This window comes from Myotis yumanensis, unplaced genomic scaffold (assembly GCF_028538775.1).
Source record: "Myotis yumanensis isolate MYYU_CA2020_CCGP unplaced genomic scaffold, mMyoYum1.0.hap1 SCAF_13, whole genome shotgun sequence".
NCBI classification, from domain to species: domain Eukaryota; kingdom Metazoa; phylum Chordata; class Mammalia; order Chiroptera; family Vespertilionidae; genus Myotis; species Myotis yumanensis.
In genome coordinates this window covers 26149876-26171503 of record NW_027223764.1, presented here as the reverse complement: position 1 = coordinate 26171503, position 21628 = coordinate 26149876, and the positions used below count along the sequence as shown (strand labels likewise).

The 21628-nt window shown below is 41.0% G+C and overlaps 1 protein-coding gene across 3 annotated transcripts in view; it reads right to left on the bottom strand.

Annotated features, from left to right (window-relative positions):
• Nucleotides 1-21628, bottom strand: part of SLC16A12 (solute carrier family 16 member 12) — a 71351-nt gene that overhangs the window by 20163 nt on the left and 29560 nt on the right. Inside the window, exon 2 of one of the 3 annotated variants that reach the window (XM_070432732.1) lies at nucleotides 12403-12607. The exons of 1 other annotated variant lie outside the window; for it this stretch is intronic. The gene's annotated coding sequence lies outside the window, so the exon portion shown is untranslated. Of the gene's footprint in view, nucleotides 1-7409; nucleotides 7545-12402; nucleotides 12608-21628 lie in introns of those variants that run through there. One more of the 3 variants, XM_070432734.1, reaches the window with a different exon arrangement.

The window sequence follows — 21628 nt, the reverse complement described above, 5'->3', positions numbered from 1 at the left end:
GGAATGGAGTCAGTGATCTCTTGGTACATGGGACAACACTCAATCCACTGAACCACAATGGCTGGGCTGTTTCCTATCTCTTTGTGTTTATGGTATGTTTTAGATCTAGCACTCTCTCTCACAATTCAACAGGAATAGCATTCAAGCTTCTACTTACACCTGCACACAAAAGAATAACTCACCAATTAGACACAATTAGGTGTCAAGTGTCATGAAATGACAGAATCGATTATACAAGTTAAAAAGCCAAAGCTGCCCTAGCTGGTTTGGCTCAGTTGATAGAGCGTCAGCCTGCAGACTGAAGGGTCCCGGGTTCGATTCCAGTCAAGGGCACATGCCCAAGTTGTGGGCTCGATCCCTAGTAGGGGGCGTGCAGGAGGCAGCCGATCAATGATTCTCTCTCATCATTGATGTTTCCATCTTTCTCTCCCTCTCCCTTCCTCTCTGAAATCAATAAAAATGTATATTTTTTAAAAAGCCGAAGCTTAGAAACTTCTGTCCTGATCTCTTCATGGGTTTTTCCATTAAAATAACCCCCAAGGTTAAACTATTTTCCAACTAATAAAGACCATTATAAACTTTTGAACAAAAATAGATACCGAGGCAGAGCTGCCTCAAACAGACTGTCAAACTGCAGCGGGAAGGCCGGGGAGGGTAGCGGGGCAGAAGGAGGGGGGGTAAGAGATCAACTGAAGGACTTATATGCATGCATATAAGCATAACCAATGGTCATAAGACACTGGGGGGGGGGGGGGGGGGGGGAGGCCAGGGGATTGTCAAGGGTGGGGGAAAAAGGAGACATATGTAATACCCTTTGTAATACTTTAAGCAATAAAACTAAAAAAAAAAAAAAAAAGAAAAAAGTTTAGGAGAGCAAAAAAAAAAAATAAAGAAACTAACTAAAAAGATATAAAAATGAATGAAAAAACTAATTCTGAAGATATAAAAAATTAAGAGAAAACTATCCTCAGAATATGGTTAAATAGCAAAAAAATAAAATAAAATAAAATAAAATTGGAGAATAGTTGAGCTGCCCTTAGAGAAAAAATGGAAAGTTTATCTTCTGGAAACATTTAACCAAAAAGAGATCTGAATTCTGGAAACTTGAATTTCAAAGTAAGATGCCCAAAAGAAAGGTTCTACAGATAATAGCTTTTATGAAGGAGGATAATGAAATCAATCACCCATTCTATTACATGGTCCAACAGTCAAAATATCCTCATCATAAACGCAGAGCTTCCAATAACCTTCTGAGGATTAAGTTTTTATCTTAAACTTAATGAAAATAACTTCTTTCATATAGAAGTATCTGGTACAGTATCTTCGTGCCTGCATAAACAACCATAACACTACAGAAACTATATGTAACAGAGCAGAACTGTGATGCCTGAGGGAAGAGAATCAAGATCAGCCTTATGATTACCTCAGCTTTTTATTTGGAAGCAATTTCCAGACTAGAGCATAGGTAGGGAAAAATCAAGTAAAACTATCTTACTCAAGTGAAAAGAACATAGATAAAAAGTTGGGGAGGCCCAAGGACCTGAAATTTGCAGGACAGCATACCAGGGAACCATCCAGAAAAAAGAAAGTTCTAGAAATCTTCATAAAGATCCCTTCAAGTCTTTGAATTTAATTCTGGTCATGTGTTAAGTAGAATTCTAGAAAACTAGCAAAAATGTAGTATCTAAAAAACTAGAAGCTAAACAATTCCCAGAGTTCACACAGGGTTGGGAGATAGTGGAATTCCTATCAGTCAAAGAGGAGAGAACTTTTTAAATGCTCAAGACATTCACTAGAAAGGGAGTTTATCACCACCAAGCCAGCAATGCAAGAAATGCTAAAGGGACTGGTGTAAAAAGAAGAAATAAAAAGCTCAGAAAGAAAACAGCCACACAAAAAAAGAAATGGCTACAAACAAGTACCTTTCAATAATAACTTTAAACGTAAACAGACTAAATGCTCCAACCAAAAGACATCGAGTGGCTGAATGGATAAAAAAAACATGACCCATACATCTGCTGTCTACAAGAGACCCACCTCATTAGAAGGGACTCACACAGACTGAAAGTGAAGGGATGGAAAAATATCTTTCAGGCAAATGGAAAGGAAAAGAAAGCTGGGGTAGCAATACTTATATCGGACAAAATAGACCTCAAAGTGAAGGCCATCACAAGAGGTAAGGAAGGCCACTTCATAATACTAAAGGGATCAATACAACAAGAAGATATAACCCTGGTAAACATATATGCACCCAATGCAGGAGCACCCAAATACATAAAAAAAAAAAAAAACTCCTGGAAGATATCAAAGGAGAGATCGACAACAATACAATCATAGTAGGGGACTTTAATACACCACTGACATCACTGGATAAGTCCTCTAGACAAACAATAAGCAAAGAAACAGCAATCCTAAATGACTCACTAGATCAGATGGACTTAATAGACATCTTCAGAACACTTCACCCCAAAGCCGCGGAATATACATTCTACTCAAGTGCTCATGGGACAGATTCAAAAATAGACCACATATTGGGTCACAAGCAAAGTCTCCACAAATTCAAGAAGATTGAAATCATAAAAAGCATCTTCTCAGACCACGATGGCATAATATTAGAAATAAACTACAATAACAACAATCCAAAATACTAAAACACTTGGAAGCTGAATAGCACGTTATTAAATATTGATTGGGTTACCAATGACATCAAAGAAGAAATTAAAAACATCCTGGAAACTAATGACAATGAAAATACAACAATCCAAAACCTATGGGACACAATGAAAGCAGTCCTGAGAGGGAAGTTTATAGCTCTACAGGCCTATCTCAAAAAAACAAGAAAAAATGGTAGTAAATCATCTAACTCTTCAACTCAAAGAATTAGAAAGAGAGCAACAAGAAAACCCCAGAGCGAGCAGAAGGAAGGAGATAATAAAGATTAGAGCAGAAATAAATGACATAGAGACCAAAAAAATAATACAGAAAATCAATGAAACCAAGAGCTGGTTCTTTGAAAGGATAAACAAGATTGACAAACCTCTAGCCAGGCTCACCAAGAAGCAAAGAGAGAGGACCCAAATCAACAAAATCAGAAATGATAGAGGCGAAATAACAACAGACCCCACAGAAATACAAATGATTGTTAAAAAATACTATGGACAGCTCTACTCCAACAAACTAGACAACCTGGAGGAAATGGACAAATTCCTAGAAAAATACAACATTCCAAAACTCAATCAGGAAGAATCTAAAAATCTTAATAGGCCAATAACTATGGAAGAAATTGAAGCAGTCATCAAAAAGCTTCCAGCAAACAAAAGCCCAGGACCAGACGGCTTCACAGGGGAGTTTTACCAAACATTCAAGGAAGAGCTAAAACCTATCCTCCTCAGACTACTACAAAAAATTCAAGAGGAAGGAACACTTCCAAGCTCATTCTATGAAGCCAGCATCACCCTAATACCAAAACCAGGTAAAGACAACACAATGAAAGAGAATTACAGGCCAATATCCCTTATGAACATAGATGCCAAAATCCTCAACAAAATCTTAGCAAATCGGATCCAGCAGTACATCAGAAAGATCATACACCATGACCAAGCAGGATTTATTCCAGGGATGCAAGGATGGTACAATATCCGCAAATCAATAAACATGATACATCACATAAACAAATTGAAAGAAAAAAACCACATGGTTATATCAATTGATGCAGAAAAAGCATTCGACAAAATCCAACACCCATTTTTGATAAAAACTCTCAGCAAGGTGGGAGTAGAAGGATCATACCTCAACATAATAAAAGCCATATATGACAGGCCCACGCCAACATCATACTCAATGGACAAAAACTAACACCATTTCCCCTAAGAACAGGAACAAGACAGGGATGCCCACTCTCACCACTCCTGTTCAACATAGTACTGGAAATATTAGCCATTGCAATTAGGCAAGAAGAACAAATAAAAGGCATCCAAATTGGAAAAGAGGAAGTAAAACTGTCCTTATTTGCAGACGACATGATATTATACATACAAAACCCTAGAGACTCCATCAAAAAGCTACTAGACTTAATACATGAATTTGGCAATGTAGCAGGATACAAATTAACCCCAAGAAATCTGAGGCATTTCTATACACCAATAGTGAACTTTCAGAAAGAGAGATTATAAAAACAATCCCATTTACCATCGCACCAAAAAATTAAGCTACCTAGGAATAAACTTAACTAAAGAGGTAAAAGACCTCTTCTGAGAAAACTATAGGACGTTGAAAACAGAGATAGAGGAAGACATAAACAGATGGAAGAACATACCGTGTTCATGGATTGGTAGAATCAACATCATTAAAATGTCCATACTACCCAAAGCAATCTATAAATTCAACGCACTTCCCATTAAAATACCAACGGCATACTTCACAGATCTAGAACGAACTCTCCAAAAATTCATCTGGAATAAAAAAAGACCCAGAATAGCTGCAGCAATCCTGAGAAAGAAGAAAGTAGGTGGGATCTCAATACCAGATATCAAGATGTATTACAAAGCCACTGTTCTCAAAACTGCCTGGTACTGGCACAAGAACAGGCATATAGATCAATGGAATAGAATAGAGAATCCAGAAATCGGCCCGAACCAATATGCTCAATTAATATTTGACAAAGGAGGAAAGAACATTCAATGGAGCCAAGATAGTCTCTTCAATAAATGGTGTTGGGAAAATTGGACAGATATATGCAAGAAAATGAAACTAGACCACCAACTTACACCATACACAAAAAGAAACTCAAAATGGATAAAGGACTTAAATGTACGACAGGAAACCATAAAAATTCTAGAGGAATCCAAAGGCAACAAAATCTCAGACATATGCCGAAACAATTTCTTCACTGATACAGCTCCTAGGGCACTTGAAACTAAAGAGAAAATGAACAAATGGGACTACATCAAAATAAAAAGCTTCTGCACAGCAAAAGAAACCATCAACAAAACAACGAGAAAACCCACTGCATGGGAAAACATATTTGCCAGTGTCATATCTGATAAGGGCCTAATCTCCAAAATTTATAGGGAACTCATACAATTTAACAAAAGGAAGATAAACAATCCAATCAAAAAATGGGCAAAGGACCTAAATAGACACCTTTCAAAAGAGGACATTCAGAAAGCCAAGAGACATAGGAAAACATGTTCAAAGTCACTAATCATCCGAGAGATGCAAATCAAAACAACAATGAGGTACCATCTCACACTTGTCAGACTGGCTATCATCAACAAATCAACAAACGACAAGTGCTGGAGAGGATGTGGAGAAAAAGGAACACTCGTGCACTGCTGGTGGGAATGCAGACTGGTGCAGCCACTTTGGAAGACAGTATGGAGTTTCCTCAAAAAACTAAAAATGGAACTCCCATTTGACCCTGTGATCCCATTTCTAGGAATATATCCCAAGAAACCAGAAACACCAATCAGAAAGGATATATGCACCCATATGTTCATAGCAGCACAATTCACCATAGCTAAGATCTGGAAACAGCCTAAGTGCCCATCAGTAGATGAATGGATTAGAAAACTGTGGTACATCTTCACGATGGAATACTATGCTGCTGTAAAAAACAAGGAACTCTTACCATTTGCAACGGCATGGATGAAACTGGAGAGCATTATGCTAAGTGAAATAAGCCAGTCAATGAAGGAAAAATACCACATGATCTGACTCATTCATGGATAATGGAGACCATTATAAACTTTTGAACAATAATAGATACAGAGGCAGAGCTGCCTCAAACTGATTGTCAAACTGCAGCGGGAAGGCCGGGGAGGGTTGTGGGGCAGGAGACAGGGGGGTAAGAGATCAACCGAAGGACTTGTATGCATGCATATAAGCATAACCAATGGACATAAGACACTGGGGGGTAGGGGAGGCCAGGGGATTGTCAAGGGCGGAGGAAAAAAGGACACATATGTAATACCCTTTGTAATACTTTAAGCAATAAAAAATTTTAAAAAAAGACTAAATTAAAAAAAAAAGACATTCACTAGAGACCCCAGAAGAGTCATGCCTTACTTATTACCAGTTAATAAGTAATAAGTTAATAAGTTATTTAGTACCAGGACTAAATAGAATTAGAGCAGAAGCCACTGTGAAAAGTGCTAACAAAGCCTGAAGGCAAACCTCAAAAAAAATAAAGCAGATCCTGGAGGAACTTCATTGTCTAACAAAACTTAAGGATATTTAAAGGAAGAAAACAAAATGCAAACGTTCAACCACGAAAAGTCATAATGTCCAGCATCCAAACCAAAATTGCCAGACATGCTAAGAGGCACAATTCTTTGACTGATACCAGAAAAAGAAAGGGAGGTGGGGGCAATAAAGAGATTCCAAAACGACAGGGATTATGGGATTAGCAGATAAGGACTATAAAACACCTATTATAATTATACTCGAGGATTTAAAGGAAACTGGAAGATATTTCTTTTAAATAATAAAATGGGACTTCTAGCATTGATATATACAAGTACCTGGAGTAAAAAATTCAGTGTTATCAGCATCATGGTGGAATAAGATGTCCCTCATATTTGTTCCCCTCCCACAACAACAAAATTTTGGCATCTACACATAGACAAAAGTGCATTTGAGGGAGCTGAGGGACCCTGGAAGAGTCTCACCCACCCATGCATTGGGTAATAGGCAGAGATAACTCAGTCCTGCCTGGGGATCTGCAGTGGTTCATGAACCAGCTCTAGCCCATCTTGGCTGTAACCTGGGATCTCCTGGAAAACACTGTCTTAGACAATCACCCACAAATGAGAGAGCCAGAAGTACAGGTTTTCAGAGGAAAAGTTCCAGCACACCAAAGAAGAAAAATAAAATAGTTTGGAGAAATTCAAGTGGGTAATAGGAACAGCTTGCCTTTACTCCATCATTCCTTCCCCAAGCAGAATGGCTGAGGGCCCTCATAAAACCAAACATAAAGGAACACCATTAACTGATATTGCCTAATGAGCATAGAAGCAAAATCTTTAACAAAATATGAGCTAATCAAACCTAGTAACATATAAAATAGACAATACATCATGACCTAGTGATGTTTTCTTCCAGGATTTAAGATTCATTTAACATTTGAAAATCAATCAATTTTCCTACTTCCAGAATTAAGTAGGAAAATTATATAATCTTAATAGGTTAAAAAAAAGACATTTCACAAAATTAACACTCATTTACAGTGAGCATTTCAGAAAGCTAAGAAGTAGAGGGGAAATTCTTCAACCTGATAAAGAAAATTTATTAAAAACTTGCACCTCACCTCAAAATTAATAGTAAAATCAATAAATCCTCTATGCCTAAAAAAAAAATAAATAAATAAATAAATAAACTATTTTCCAACTCAAAACTCTAAATCCACCTACCCATAAATGTCCAGTATGAGACCAGCCTGGCTTAGTGCTTCCAGTGCTATTAAAGACTGCTGAAACAGGCAGCACTGTGCAACTGCCCTTTGAACAGTGTGATGAAATAGAATTAGAAAGTTATTCATAGTCTTAGAACAATGACCTCATTTCTAAGAAGTTATCCTAAGGAAACAATTTAAGAGAAGCTCAATGCTATAGACCAGACCAAAAAAAAAAAAGTTGTATTATGAACAATATATAAAATAGAAACAACTTAAGTGCTCAACAATTGGCAAGTGTTTAAAGAGTTATGGCACATTAAACAAATGGAATAGTATACAATTGTTTAAAATTATACACAAGAATATAATATAATATGGAAAAATATTTATGATGCAATGGTAGAGCAAAAAAGAAGTCTCTAACATTGTGTGTATCTTGTAAGAGAAGCTATGCAAAAACCACGTAAAAGTTGTATACTTATAACTGTCACAAAGAATAGGCTGAATATGCAAAAAGAAATATAACTAGGCTGGTATAATTATGATTCACTTTCAAAATGGTATTCAATCCCATTTTACACATAACTTTCTTAAACAGATATTTCAGTTCTACTCTTGCAGTGTAAATCTAAACACACATTTCTTCTTTGTATAGCTTCTCAAGGGCTAAAAATGACCACATCATTTATTAAGACTGCACAATGAAAGGCAGGTAATTATTCCTAGAGGGCACACTGTGGGTAAAAACCCTCGGCAAAATAAAATGCTCTGTTTCTTTACAAAAATATTTTTTTAATTAAATCTTTATTGTTCAGATTACATTTGTTCCTCTTTTTTTTCCCCCCCATAACTCCCCTCCTCCCAGTTCCCGCCCCACCCTCCGCCCTCACTCCCCACCCACTGTCCTCATCCATAGGTGCACGATTTTTGTCCAGTCTCTTCCCGCATCTCCCATTCCCCTTTCCCCCGCAAGAATAGTCTGTCCATTCCCTTTTTATGTCCCTGATTCATTATAATCACCAGTTCATTCTGTACATCAGATTATTTATTCACTTGATTCTTAGATTCACTTGTTGATAGATGCATCACAATTTGTATCTTTACCTTTTTCTTCTTCCTCTTCTTAAAGGATACCTTTCAGCATTTCGTATAATACTGGTTTAGTGGTGATGAACTCCTTTAGCTTTTCCTTATCTGTGAAGCTCTTTATCTGACCTTCAATTCTGAATGATAGCTTTGCTGGATAAAGTACTCTTGGTTGTAGGTTCTTGGTATTCAGCACTTTGAATATTTCTTGCCATTCCTTTCTGGCCTGCACAGTTTCTGTTGAGAAATCAGCTGACAGTCGTATGGGTATTCCCTTGTAGGTAATTGAGTCTCTTTCTCTTGCTACTTTTAAGATTCTCTCTTTGTCTTTTGCTCTTGGCATTTTAATGATGATGTGTCTTGGTGTGGTCCTCTTTGGATTCCTTTTGTTTGGGGTTCTCTGCGCTTCTTGGACCTGTAAGTCCATTTCTTTCACCAAGTGGGGGAAGTTTTCTGTCATTATTTCTTCAAATAGGTTTTCAATATCTTGCTGTCTCTCATCTTCTGGCACCCCAATAATTCTGATATTAGTGCACTTGAAGCTGTCCCAGAGGCTCCTTACACTATCTTTGTATTTTCGGATTCTTTTTTCCTTTTGCTTTTCCGGTTGGGTGTTTTTTGCTTCTTCGAATTTCAAATCTTTGGCTTGATTCTTGCGCTCCTCTGGTCTGCTATTGGGTATAATATTCTTTATTTCAGTCGTGTATGCTTAATTTCTAGTTTCTTTATCGTAGCATCGAGGGTCTCATTAGTTTTTGTGAGGCTCTCCTCAAGTTTCTTGCAAGCCCTCAAAATTGCGTTTTTTAGCTCTATATCCTCCATTTCTGTCATGTTTTTTTGTCTCCGCATTTTTTATGCTTTCTTGGTGCATTCCCTTGTGGTCTTTGTGCACAGTCTTGTTCTAGTTAAGCCTTGATTGTTGTAGTTAATACTAGAGGGATTTGACCACCAGGCTGACTGGCTGTGAGAATCAGCTGTGTGGAAAACTTCTGTCCTCTGGAGAGGTGCTAATCTAGCCTTTGCCTGAGGCTATCCGGCAAATGGCTCTGCGCAGGGCTTGGGCGGGGCGGGCTCAACAGGGCGGGTGGAGAGAGCAGTTATGGCTGCTCTCAGTCCCGTTTCCAGAGGCTCTGCTTCTCAGAACCCCGGCAGCCGCTGCAAACCTCGGAGAGAAAGCTGCCCTCAGATTCCAACTGATGCCGGACAATCCTGCTTCTCCCGTCTGAGTCTGAGTCCCTAGAGACTCGCCCGGATCTGGAGCCCAGAGTCTGAGACTCCCTCCCGACTGAAAACGACAACCGCGCCCTCAGCCACCAGCCTGCTTTGCGCGCACACCTCCGTAACTTTGTATTTTCCACACTGCACCTCCTCTGAGCCTCGGTTTGCTGTTCTCTTTCCTTCTAGTTGAAGAGTCTCTCCTCAGCCAGCTTTCCTGTGGTTCTGGGTGATGTCTGTTCCGTCTTTTAGTTGTATTTTTGAAGTGGTTGTTTGCGGCAGCAGTCTCCGGTGTTTACCTATGCCGCCATCTTTCTTAAGTCCTCTTTACAAAAATATTAAGCATCATTAATTTTTACTTTGCCTCGGCTGTTCCCCGATTCCATTTTCATTTGTTTTAGTTGAGCAGCCTCTCTTGGGCATTCCCAGATTTTATAAGTTAAGAACCAATTTGTGAGGATCTCTCAAAAAAAAAAAATGCAATGGAGTAAGTCCAAATGAAAGATGGAAAACACTCCCAAGCGTGGCTATGGTGACAGCATAAGGAACAAAGGTCTGTTGTGAGTTAGAGTCAACCTGGGTAATACCACAGAGCAAGGAACGTCCTCCCAGGATTCCAGGGTGGGGAGACGGCTTCTCTGAAAGCAACTGTACGCAGTAGTATTATTCATACTTCCTCATGAATATCTGGGCTGGAGCCTCACCAGCCACAGAGATGGGCACTGCTTTCCCCCTTTCACGATGATGAAGCTGAAGCTCAGAGAAGTGAAGGGACCCGCCTGACATCGCTGCATCTGAATCCGAATGGAGTCGAACAGCTCTGGCTGCCCTTGGACAGGGCACTGGCCCATCTGCCCTCCAGATTTCAAAATTGTTACTGGGCACATCAATAAGCCATCCAAGCAATGCCACAGCTCAAGCACCTATTCCTGTGATGGGGAGCCCGCAAGGTTAGCACAGGGGTGTAACTTCTCATAAACCACCTCCTCTGAGTTTCTTTCAAGACAGGTCCTTTAGCAGATTTATGTCAGAAGACATGCAGGGGCCGGACAGCAGCCTGCAGTGCCCCTAGAATTATAGCCTGAGCATTCCTGTGAATAATTAACTCACCTGGTGGTACACAAACATGGAAAAGCCTTTTATTGAGTTGATAGGATACCTAAAACTAAGCAAAACAAGCATGTTACTGTCATGCAATTCTTCATTTTACTAATCAGCCTCAAGTTTATTGGATTTTGACATCCAACCACTAAAATATAATTGAATTCTGCAACTCATTCTGGTATATATATAATTCTTAAATAAAGGGAGATGAGTGCTTCACTTTTTAAAAAACACTGTTTCTTTCTGCTTAGTCCTCTAACAGATCCTGGTAACGGAGGAGTAAATAATTACTGACTTCCAACAAATTTTTGGATGTTTGTCAGGGACCTTTGGGCACTAAACTGAAATGAAGCATTGACCTTTGCTAACGAGGCTGCCAAAGTTTCTACATTGTGTATGAGGCTTTGGGGACGCGAATACTTTACATAAGACCAAGAATAAATGGCAGAGTGATTTATAAGGTATTTGGTCTACAGAGAGAGAGAAAAGGTACCAGTCATGATTCACAGAAGAGGCAGAGGGAGTAGAAAGCAAGATTCTTTCCCACCGTGTAGGCTCCTCATCCACAGAGCCACTGACCAGGCAACGTCAGAAAAATGCGTACTTCTGAGCCTAATCGTTTGTTGACAGTACAATTCATAGCCAGGAGCTTGCCACCTGCTACCGTTCTCGGCAGTAACAGAGTTCTTTTCTCTCTTAGTTGGAAGTACATGTAAAAGAAGTGGTAGACCTGAGCTGAAGCCCACTTTGAAAAAAAAAATATAGGATGTAGTCAGTGCCCCGCACAATGTCTGCTCTAAAGCTGGCACTCAAAAAAATGGGTGGTGATAAATGTTTGTGTCTAACTCAGTGGCGTTGCACAACTCTAATTTTGCATTTTTATAGCATATGGAGCTATTAGGTCCAACAATGTTGTATTCGAGGTTTCTGGGCTGCAGAGGAAACACTTGGGGCCTGACATGCATTTCACAGTCTTTTTGTTAGTCAATAGAGAGCCTTTTCTTGAAAAGCAGTGCCGCCTGTCTACACCACCACATTTTCCTCACTGTGTGATCCGCCACGTTGTTGAGCTGGGAGGATATAACAAGCCAAATATGTCTGTCCAGTGGTTCCAGTTAACCCGCACATCACGGAGTGTTGTGGAGAATGGAGTCTGAGAGAGAGTGGAGGGAGAAGAGTGGGAGCCCCCTAAGGGCGGGCACCGTGATGCTCCTAATTGCCACTCTGTCTCCAGTGCCTGGGACAGGGCACGAAAGAGAACAGGCAGCCAATAAATATTTGGTGAATGAAACCTCCAATTCTCGAGTGCCGGACCATTTCCCAAATCACACAGGGAAGGGGTCCAGGGAGCTTGAGGAGGAATGCAGGGAAGAAATTGGCCAGCCTTTCTTTGTTCCTTTTATTCACTGTCAAACCAGGTTAGCCAGCCTTCCCAGCATCTGAGTAACAGCGCCCGAAGGAGTCTCACTGAGTACACCGAGACCTGGCCAGGCCCTGGCCCAGACCAGGCCAAACCTGGGAACAGAGCTTTACTGCCAGGTTGGCCCTCTCTCCTCGTGTTTGCAAAGTGGCTAAAAATGAGTGTGGACTGCTGGAGGGCTCACCTGCAGGGCCTGGCACACAGCCCACCGTCTGCCCCACGTGCACAGGCCGTCAAATTCCACAGGCCCTTAGAGATGTTTATTTTTGCACTCCATCGACATTGCTCACTGCTTGAGCTGCACAGCGGGTCACACAAAGGACAAGGTGTTGCCAAAGCTGAGAATGTGATGGACTCTTTTGTGCAAGACCGAGGACCTGAATTTCGTCCTGGAAATGAAAAAATTAGAAACATTTTATAAAAATTCTTTCAAGATGTGGGTGGTCATCTTTGTCTCTATCCTGATAGTTGAAATAGTTAGGACTGAACCAGTTCATTCCACATCCTTCTAGTTTGGGACCAAGGAAAAGGTTGCTGAACTTTTAGCAACAAAGGCCTTGGAAGTAGTTCCTAACTTTTTTTCAGTTACAGTTGACATTCAATATTATTTTATGTTCATTTCAGGTATATAATGTGGTGGTTAGACAGCTATATATTTTATGAAATTATCTCCCGATAATTCTAGTATCCACTTGACACCATGCTAGTGATTACAGTGTTGACTATATTCCTTATGCTGTACTTTACATCCATGTGACTGCTCTGTAACTGCCAATTTGTATTTCTTAATCTCTTCATCTTTTTCATCCAGTTCCCCAACCTCCCTCCCCTCTGCCAACCATCAGTCTGTTCTCTGTATCTGAGTCTGTTTCATATGTTCATATATATTTTTCTTTACATTCCTCATATAACTGAAATCCTATGGTATTTTTTTTCTCTGTCTGATTTATTTTACTCAGCATAATACCCTCTACCGGTATGTCCATCCAATGTTGTCGCAAATGGTAAGATTTCATTCTTTTTATGGCTGGGTAATATTCTCTTGTGCATATGCACTACATCTTCTTTATCAACTTGTCTATTGATGGGCACTTGGGTTGCTTCTCTATCTTGGATATTGTAAATAATGCTGCAATGAACATAGGGAGGGGTGCATAAAGTCTTTTGAATTAGTGTTTTGAATTTCCTCAGATATATATCCAGAAATGAAATTGCTGGGTCATAAGGCAGTTCCATTTTTAATTTTTTGAGGAACCGCCACACTGTTTTCCACAGTGGTTGCACTAATCTGCATTTCCGCCAACAGTGCACAAGGGTTCCCTTTTCTCCACATTCTTGCCAACACTTATTGATGATAATCATTCTAGTAGGTGTGAAGTGATATCTCATTGTGATTTTAATTTGCATTTCTCTGATGATTAGTGACATTGAGCCTCTTTTCATATGTCTATTGGCCATCTGTATGTCCTCTTTGGAGAAGTATCTATTCAGGTGCTCTGCCCATTTTTTAATTAGATTGTTTCCTTCCTTCCTTCCTTCCTTCCTTCCTTCCTTCCTTCCTTCCTTCCTTCCTCCCTCCCTCCCTCCCTCCCTCCCTCCCTCCCTCCCTCCCTCCCTCTCTCCCTCTCTTCCTTCCTTCCGGCTGTCTTTCTTTGTGTTAAGTTGTCTGAGTTATTTATAAATTTTTAATATTAACCCCTATTGAATGTACCATTGGCAAATATCTTCTCCCAGTCAGTAGGTTGCCTTTCATTTTGTTGATGGTTTCCTTTGCTGTGCAAAAACTTTTTAGTTTTATCTAGTCCCATTTGTTTATTTTTTTTCTTTTGTTTCCCTTGCCCGAGGAGATAGATCAGAAAAAAAATATTACTAAGAGAATATTTTTACTGCCTATGTTTTCTTCTAGCATTATTATGGCTTTGAGTATTTAATCCATTTTTAGTTTAGGCTTGTATATGTTGTAAAAAGGTGGTTTAGTTAATATTGTTTTGAATGTATCTGTCTAATTTTCCCAACACCACTTATTGAATAGATTGCCTTTATCCCACTGTATAGTCTTGCCTCCTTTGTCATATTTTAATTGACCATATAGCCGTGAATCTATTTCTGGGCTTTCTATTCTGTTCCATTAATCTATATATCTGGTTTTATACCAGTACCATGCTGTTTTGATTACTATAACCTTATAGTTTAGTTTGATATCTGGTAGCATGATACTTACAACTTTGTTATTCTTTCTCAAGATTGCTATGGGTATTCAGGGTCCTTTGTGGTTCCATATAAATTTTTGGATTATTTGTTTGAGTTCTGTGAAATATGAAGTTGGTATTTTGATAGGGATTTCACTGAATTTATATTTTCTTTTGGCTAGTACAGACATTTTAACAATGTTAATTATTTTTATCATATGAGCATAGTATATGTTCCATTTATCTGTATCTTATTCAATTTCTTTCAACATCGTATAATTTCCCAAGTACAAGTACTTTTTAAAAAAATATATATTTTATTGATTTTTTACAGAGAGGAAGGGAGAGGGATGGAGAGGCAGAAACATCCATGAGAGAGAAACATCAATCAGCTGCCTCCTGCACACCCCCTACTGGGGATGTGCCTGCAACCAAGGTACATGCCCTTGACTGGAATCGAACGCAGGACCCTTCAGTCCGCAGGCCGATGCTCTATCCACTGAGCCAAACCGGTGAGGGCCTAAGTACAGGTCTTTTACCACCTTGGTTAAATTTATTCCTAAACATTTTATTTTTTTTATTTTTTGATGAGATTGTAAATGGGATCATTTTCTTCATTTTTCTTTGTGATAGTTCATTATCAGTGTATAAAAATGCAACTGATTTCTGAATATGAATTTTGCGTCCTCCTACTTGACTGAATTCATTTATCAGTTCTAATAGTCTTCTTGTGGTATCTTTAGGGTTCTCTATATATAATATCATGTCAACTGCAAATAATGACAGTTTTACTTCAATTTGGATGCCTGTGACCAACCCAGGGCCACCTGGTAGGAGCTACACAGTGATCCACAGTCTGTAGCTGCCTGTGCAGGACCTGGAGTTGCATGGGAGAGGTTACACTGCAAACCAAGTTCAGCTGCCACCAGTACCAGGCCTGTGCAGGTCGGCTAATGGCACCAGGCACCTGGAGGCCTGCCGCTGCCTGCCCACTGCCCATAAGGCTCAACCGACGAAAGAGCCTCAGGCAGTATGCGAATTGGGTGAGGCAGCATCTCAGGAAGTCACCAGGGTGGGGCAAGTGGGTTCACCAGGTTAATGTGGATTTATATTTGGAACCAGTGCTGAGTCTGGGGCTACTAAGCAAACGTCACCAGGCACGTCGAGGCCAACCACTACCTGCCTAGAGCGTGCAGACCTTTGAGAGTTCTGTTTTATTTTGTTTTTTGAAAGTCCATAGCTTGAGCCAAGGCTAGCTACCTCACATTGAAATAGTCCCTGGCGGTGTGTGAGTTGGGTGGGCAGGATCTCGGGGAGTCAACAGGGTGGGGTAAGTAAAGATTGCCGGGAGCCGGTCCATCCTTGTTGCTTGACACAGTCGCTGCAGGAAAGAAACATCTGCACAGCATATGTTTCAATGGACCTGGCATATATAGCATACTGTTCTTAATATGTTTGCTCCCTTTAGCGCCATGTGTTTTAACCAAGGTCACCTCTCCGAGAAAGGTTGTTTCTCCAGGTGGGGATCTTTCCCTGAGGTTAGGGAGGGGATACAACCCCTTAATTAAGTGCCAGGCGGGTAGTTAAGGTACATAATCTTTACTCCCTGGAATGGAGATAAGAAACCCCTAACCTTTGTAATAGAAATTGACAGGATTAAAATCGGCTGGTATAAATACGGATGTAACAAGACAATAAACATCAGAACCTCATCAGTTCCTAACCAGAGCTCCGACCAGAACTTTGGCTGGAAATCCTGGCTATAGGTCCTGACTAGGCTGCTGATCAACTGAAGGCTGTCTTCGTGTCATTCCTTCTTCGCCGACTCCGTCCACACCTTTGGGGACCCCTGGACCTGCTGGGATTGGACCCCAGCAAAAGATCACTAGGTAAATGCAGATTCAGAATTGGCTGCATGGGAGGAGGGCTGAACACAGGGACAATGGCGGCTGTCCCTCCAGCCCTCACCCTGAAGCCACACAACTCAGTTTCTCCCTCTCTGTCCCTGGTGCCTCCCAAGCCTCTGTCCTCTACCAGAGCCCAGGGTGAGTGCCTTGGAGCCAATGAGTCTGTGCTTGGCCCTATACGAGGTCATCTGGGTTCCAGCTGCCCTCCATCTCACCCAGATGTTGTGAGGGCTCCTCTTCCTCACACTGGTGCTCCAGGCTGAGGATTCTGGTGTGGGGCTGGCACCCCTCGCTTCTCAGCTGAGATATCCCTCCTGATTCTCAACCATCACACATGGGTGTGGGGCCAGCCTGTTTCACGTCTCCACCCCTCCTACTAGACTCTATGTGGCCTCTTCTTTATATCCTTAGTCACAGGACTTCTGTTCAGCTAGTCTTCAGATGATTCTCCAGGTGGATTGTTCTATAATTTAATTGTAATTTTTACGTGGTCATGGGAGGAGTCAAGCACAGTATTTACTGACTCTGCCATATTAATCCAGAACTCTGCCTAATTTTCTTTGTGTGTGAATTCACCCACATTTTAAATATTTCCATAGCCAAACATGGCAATAGTTATATTTTTAATACAAGTTACCTATTGGTTAATATATATAAAGACAGCAGTTAAAATGAATTTCATACTATTTTCAAATACACCTTTTTATTTTATGCATCAGTGAGGCACTTACAAAACATTTGAACAATCATGATAACTATGTAAGATATTCTGTCCGCTGAAAATGCTGCATGTATTTGTGGATTTGCACACCCTGTACTAATTCTGTTGCCTCCTCCCGAGTCTGAGACTTCCCGATTTGAAGACCCCTCTGTTTATTAAGGGTAGGGCTAGAGCCTTGGCAAACATAAGTTCCTTCTGGTCTACTAGGTATCTTAATTATTCCAGGTCCCAGTAGGAACTAGGAAACTTGGGAGACTTCAACAAATACACTACTTATAAAGGTAAGGACTGTGTTAATAAAATCTAACAAGGTCAGCAGAGTCCCTGACACTACTACCACCTCTAGGCCTGAGGGGCTATGGGAGAGAACAGCTACTGGAACTTTCTACAGAATAACTGTAGAGAGTCTTGGGTAAAGGAGAGCAGCTAGTCCACAGGATCTAACCATAAAGGAATCAATAAAATAAATACATCAACCTCACACTCCTCCTGCCTTCCAGGTTCCATCAAGTCTAAACCCAAGGGAGCCTAGTTGATGAAGCCCATGCATGGATCAACTGGATTGAGAACAGAGTGGGAATGCGATGGACAGTGACCTTGGAGGGGCAAACAGGAACTGTCCTGCACACCAGTGTAACCTGTAAGCTTGCCCTCGATTGCACTAGGGTAAGCTTGCCCTCGATTGCACTAGGGCTATGACTGAAAGATGAGGTTAACTAGCTGGTTTGGCTCAGTGGTTAGAGCGTCAGCCTGTGGACTAAAGGGTCCCAGGTTTGATTCCGGCCAAGGGCACATGCTGGGGTTGTGGGCTCGATCCCCCCAGGAGGGGGCGTGCAGGAGGCAGCCAATCAATTATTCTCTCTCATCATTGATGTTTCTATCTCTTTCTCCCTTTCCCTTCCTCTCTGAAATCAATTTTATATTTATTTATTGATTCATTTATTTATTTATTTTTTACGGAAAGATGAGGTTAAGTTCTAAGCCAATGGTGGGCCTTGCCTTTAAACTAGATCAAGTTGCTCAAGGTTACCAACTCCAATCTTTGGGCATATTTCAAATACAAAACTCAATTATGAAACCAACCTCCTCTTTTTGTGCTCTCACTTTAAATGACCAACTCCAAAATCTACACCTGTGCTGCCAATCTTCTAAGTTGCGGACTCAGATTTCCAACAGCCTCAAGGTACCTCAAACTCACATGCCCAAAAGAGCACACTGGTTATTCTCTCCTGGAAACAAATTTTTTAAAATAATTTTGCTATTTTCCAAATAGGCATGCTAGAACACTTTGAGCCCTTCTGACAACTCCCCAACTTTCATAACCGGTGAGTCCAACTTTCATCACTTCTGCTTGTATCCCTCTCACATCTGCCTTCCCTTTTACATCTCCCATTGCTTTGTATGTGAACTAAGCCGGAGCCTGTCCTAGCTGGCCTGGTTCAATCCCGACTCTGCCACGTATACAGTGGCCCTATTAGACTCCTCGGCCACTTACTCATTGCAAGCTATGATTTAGTGTCTCAGTGGTTTCCTTAACTGTAGGACAGATCCATTTTAGAACCTGCAATTGGAGACAGAGACCTCCTTTCCATTGATTCCATGTGGCAGGAACTTCAGTAGAGTTAGTGTCATGGCCTTTCTCTACCTCCTCACCATTTTCCATAGGAAGCAGAGTTTGTTTTCTGACTCATGAGTTTGGGAGCAACACCTGCGCAGGCTCAGCCCAGCCCTTCTCTTCCTTTTTTTCCACTTGGGATCTGTCTGTTAGAGAGTACTCATCCTTTCCAGTTCTTCCATGCCAGAAATGAAATGGGGGCAGGCGCCCTTGCAAGTCAGTCTGTGGTTGTTTGGGGCTGTGAGGGACTGCGACTGGCCATCTGTCTTTTTTATGGGGAAAGTACTGTATTCCTACTTGGCTGGTAGTTCTAAGCCTCGTTCCCCAATTATCAGTATTATTAGCACTTAAGATGGCAGTTTGATACCTATTTCTACCTCTAAATGGGTTTTTGAACTGAGGGAGAAAAAGAGTGTTTTTATTGATCTTTCCAATCTCAATTCCTACCCTCATGGACTTATCAAGAAAAAGAAATGGGCCCTAGCCGATTTGGCTCAGTGGATAGAGCATCGGCCTGTGGACTGAAGGGTCCCGGGTTCGATTATGGTCAAGAGCATGTATCTCGGTTTCAGGCTAGACCCCTGGCCCTGACCAGGGTGCATGGTGCCTGCGGGAAGCAATCAGTCAATGTGTCTCTCTCACTTCGATGTTTCTCTCTCTGTCTCTCCCCCTCCCTTCCACTCTGTCTAAAAGTCAATGGAAAAATATTCTTGGGTGAGGATTAACAAAAAAAAAAAACAAAGAAAGAAAATGAAATGAAGTAATCCATGTTATATCACAAAGCATATTAAAATCTGCCCATATTAAGCATTTACATCAATGTTAGCTACTGGTATGGTTGTTAAAGACTGCCTCCATGAGCCTTAAGGAAGGGATAAGGCATTTAAATTTGTATTATCTTATGATTAGTATAATATTTTATATCAAAAAAGTGTGGGAGAATAGCAGTACATCAAGTGGAACTTCATAAACTGCAAAGAAGGTCCATCCCTATTTCCTTTCCGAAGACTTCACATAGAGGCGTTTACATGTGTTCCCAGGCAGGCTGCAAACAATGTTCTAAAACAGCGGTTCTCAACCTGTGGGTCTCGACCCCTTTGGGGGTCGAATGACCCTTTCACAGGGGTCGCCTAAGACCATCGGAAAGCACATATATAATTACATATTGTTTTTGTGATTAATCACTATGCTTTAATTATGTTCAATTTGTAACAGTGAAATTGGGGGTCACCACAACATGAGGAACTGTATTAAAGGGTCGCAGCATTAGGAAGGTTGAGAACCACTGTAAAAGCACATTTCTCGGAGGGGGAGGCTGACAAGAGGCCCTTAGGCCACGACGCAGCTCTGTTTAGTAACACAACGTAGCTCAGAAAAAAAATGTTAGAAATAAAAAAGAAACCCACATTCCTCTGACAGGATACTTTTCTCTAAAGAATTACTGGGGCTCCCCCAAACTCCTCCATTATACTACTGCTCTTAGAGGCCTCTAAAACGGTGCTACACACATGAATTCCCATTACATTTTTAAGCGCATAGAACAGAGTGCACTTGGCATGGGGTCAGGCATATCTGGCTTTGAAATCCAGCTCAGGTGATGAGGCGCTGTGTGACCTTGACATGTGACTTAGCTTGCTGCATCTCGCAGCCTCCTTCTATATATGCTGGGGTTCACAGGGCACCTGATACCTATTAAGATATTCATATGAACAGACATTTGTTTCCTGCCCTCTACTATCAGAAAATACATTTTCATCTGCATTTATTTGTTTCAGTAACTTTCCAAATGAAAAAGTAAAGTGATTGCACACCTTGATAGCTATACGGTGGTATACCGTGGGCACTCAATAAAAAGATCCAAGAAGTTAAATTTATAGCAGTTTCTAGTTCAAATAACTCAAATACGAGTGATTATTAGTAAATAAATACCTTAATCACAGCTGCAAGTACCCATACTTATTTTCTTGGAGTATAAAAAGAAAAAAAAAGTCCAGGAGAGACCCAGCAGCTGTATCTCAATGGCAATTTTCCTTTATGATATAAAGGCAATACACAAGCGTTAAATAATTAAATGGGAAGAATGGCCAAGAGAAAATGACATGGAAAACAGCCTAAGAATACCATGCTCCTCGAATATTTAAACTAATTTTTACTTCTTTGCAGTATTTAGTTGCTTCTTGCTTTTGAATTATGCACTAACATTCTCTACAGGCAAATAACCATCTCCCCAATATCTGTGTCCATTTTCTCTCCTCTCTTTGATGATTTTTCCTAAATTGTACACAGATGGTACGTCTATGGCTCATTACCAAGCCTTTACAAATGAAGGCATGAGAACTGTAGCAGCACCGAAAAATGCCCAAGTCATGAGGCTCACATACTCAGAACACCGAATGTGTGTGCTAGGAGTGCAACACAGAAAAGACACATGGGTCCCACGTGCAGCCCTGAGTGTTGGAATCAGGGGGCAAGAGGAGTTCTATTACTGTTGGGATGACATCAGCCTGAGGCTGTTGGTGGCCATCTTACCTTCACAGAGAGCCCCGCTAGAAAGCCCCCAGCACACAGGGAGGTGAGCAAAGCTGAGAGCTGAGGAGAGATGAGTCCTGCTGACTGCCCCGAGTCCCAGGAAGGAAAACCTCTCCCAGCGCCCTCTGCCTCCTGATGGATCCCGGGGCTTCCCTGTGTGACCCTGCACGGTATGGCATGTCCCTTCTTCTGAGAACCTGACGGCTCATCACCTTCATTGCTTTTGGGAGTTCCAGTGAAAACTCTCCCGTCATTTCTCCACTAGTTGTTGTGATTAAGTCCATGTACTACATCACTACATGCTTCTCAAACTGGAAGGTGCACAGCCCCAGTTCTCTGCAGGAAGAATATAGAAGAGGTATCGGATACATCTTCCTGGAGTACCCAGTTTATTCCAAGATTCAGAAGAACCCAGTACTTTAATAAGAACTGTCCCCCTACCCCACAAA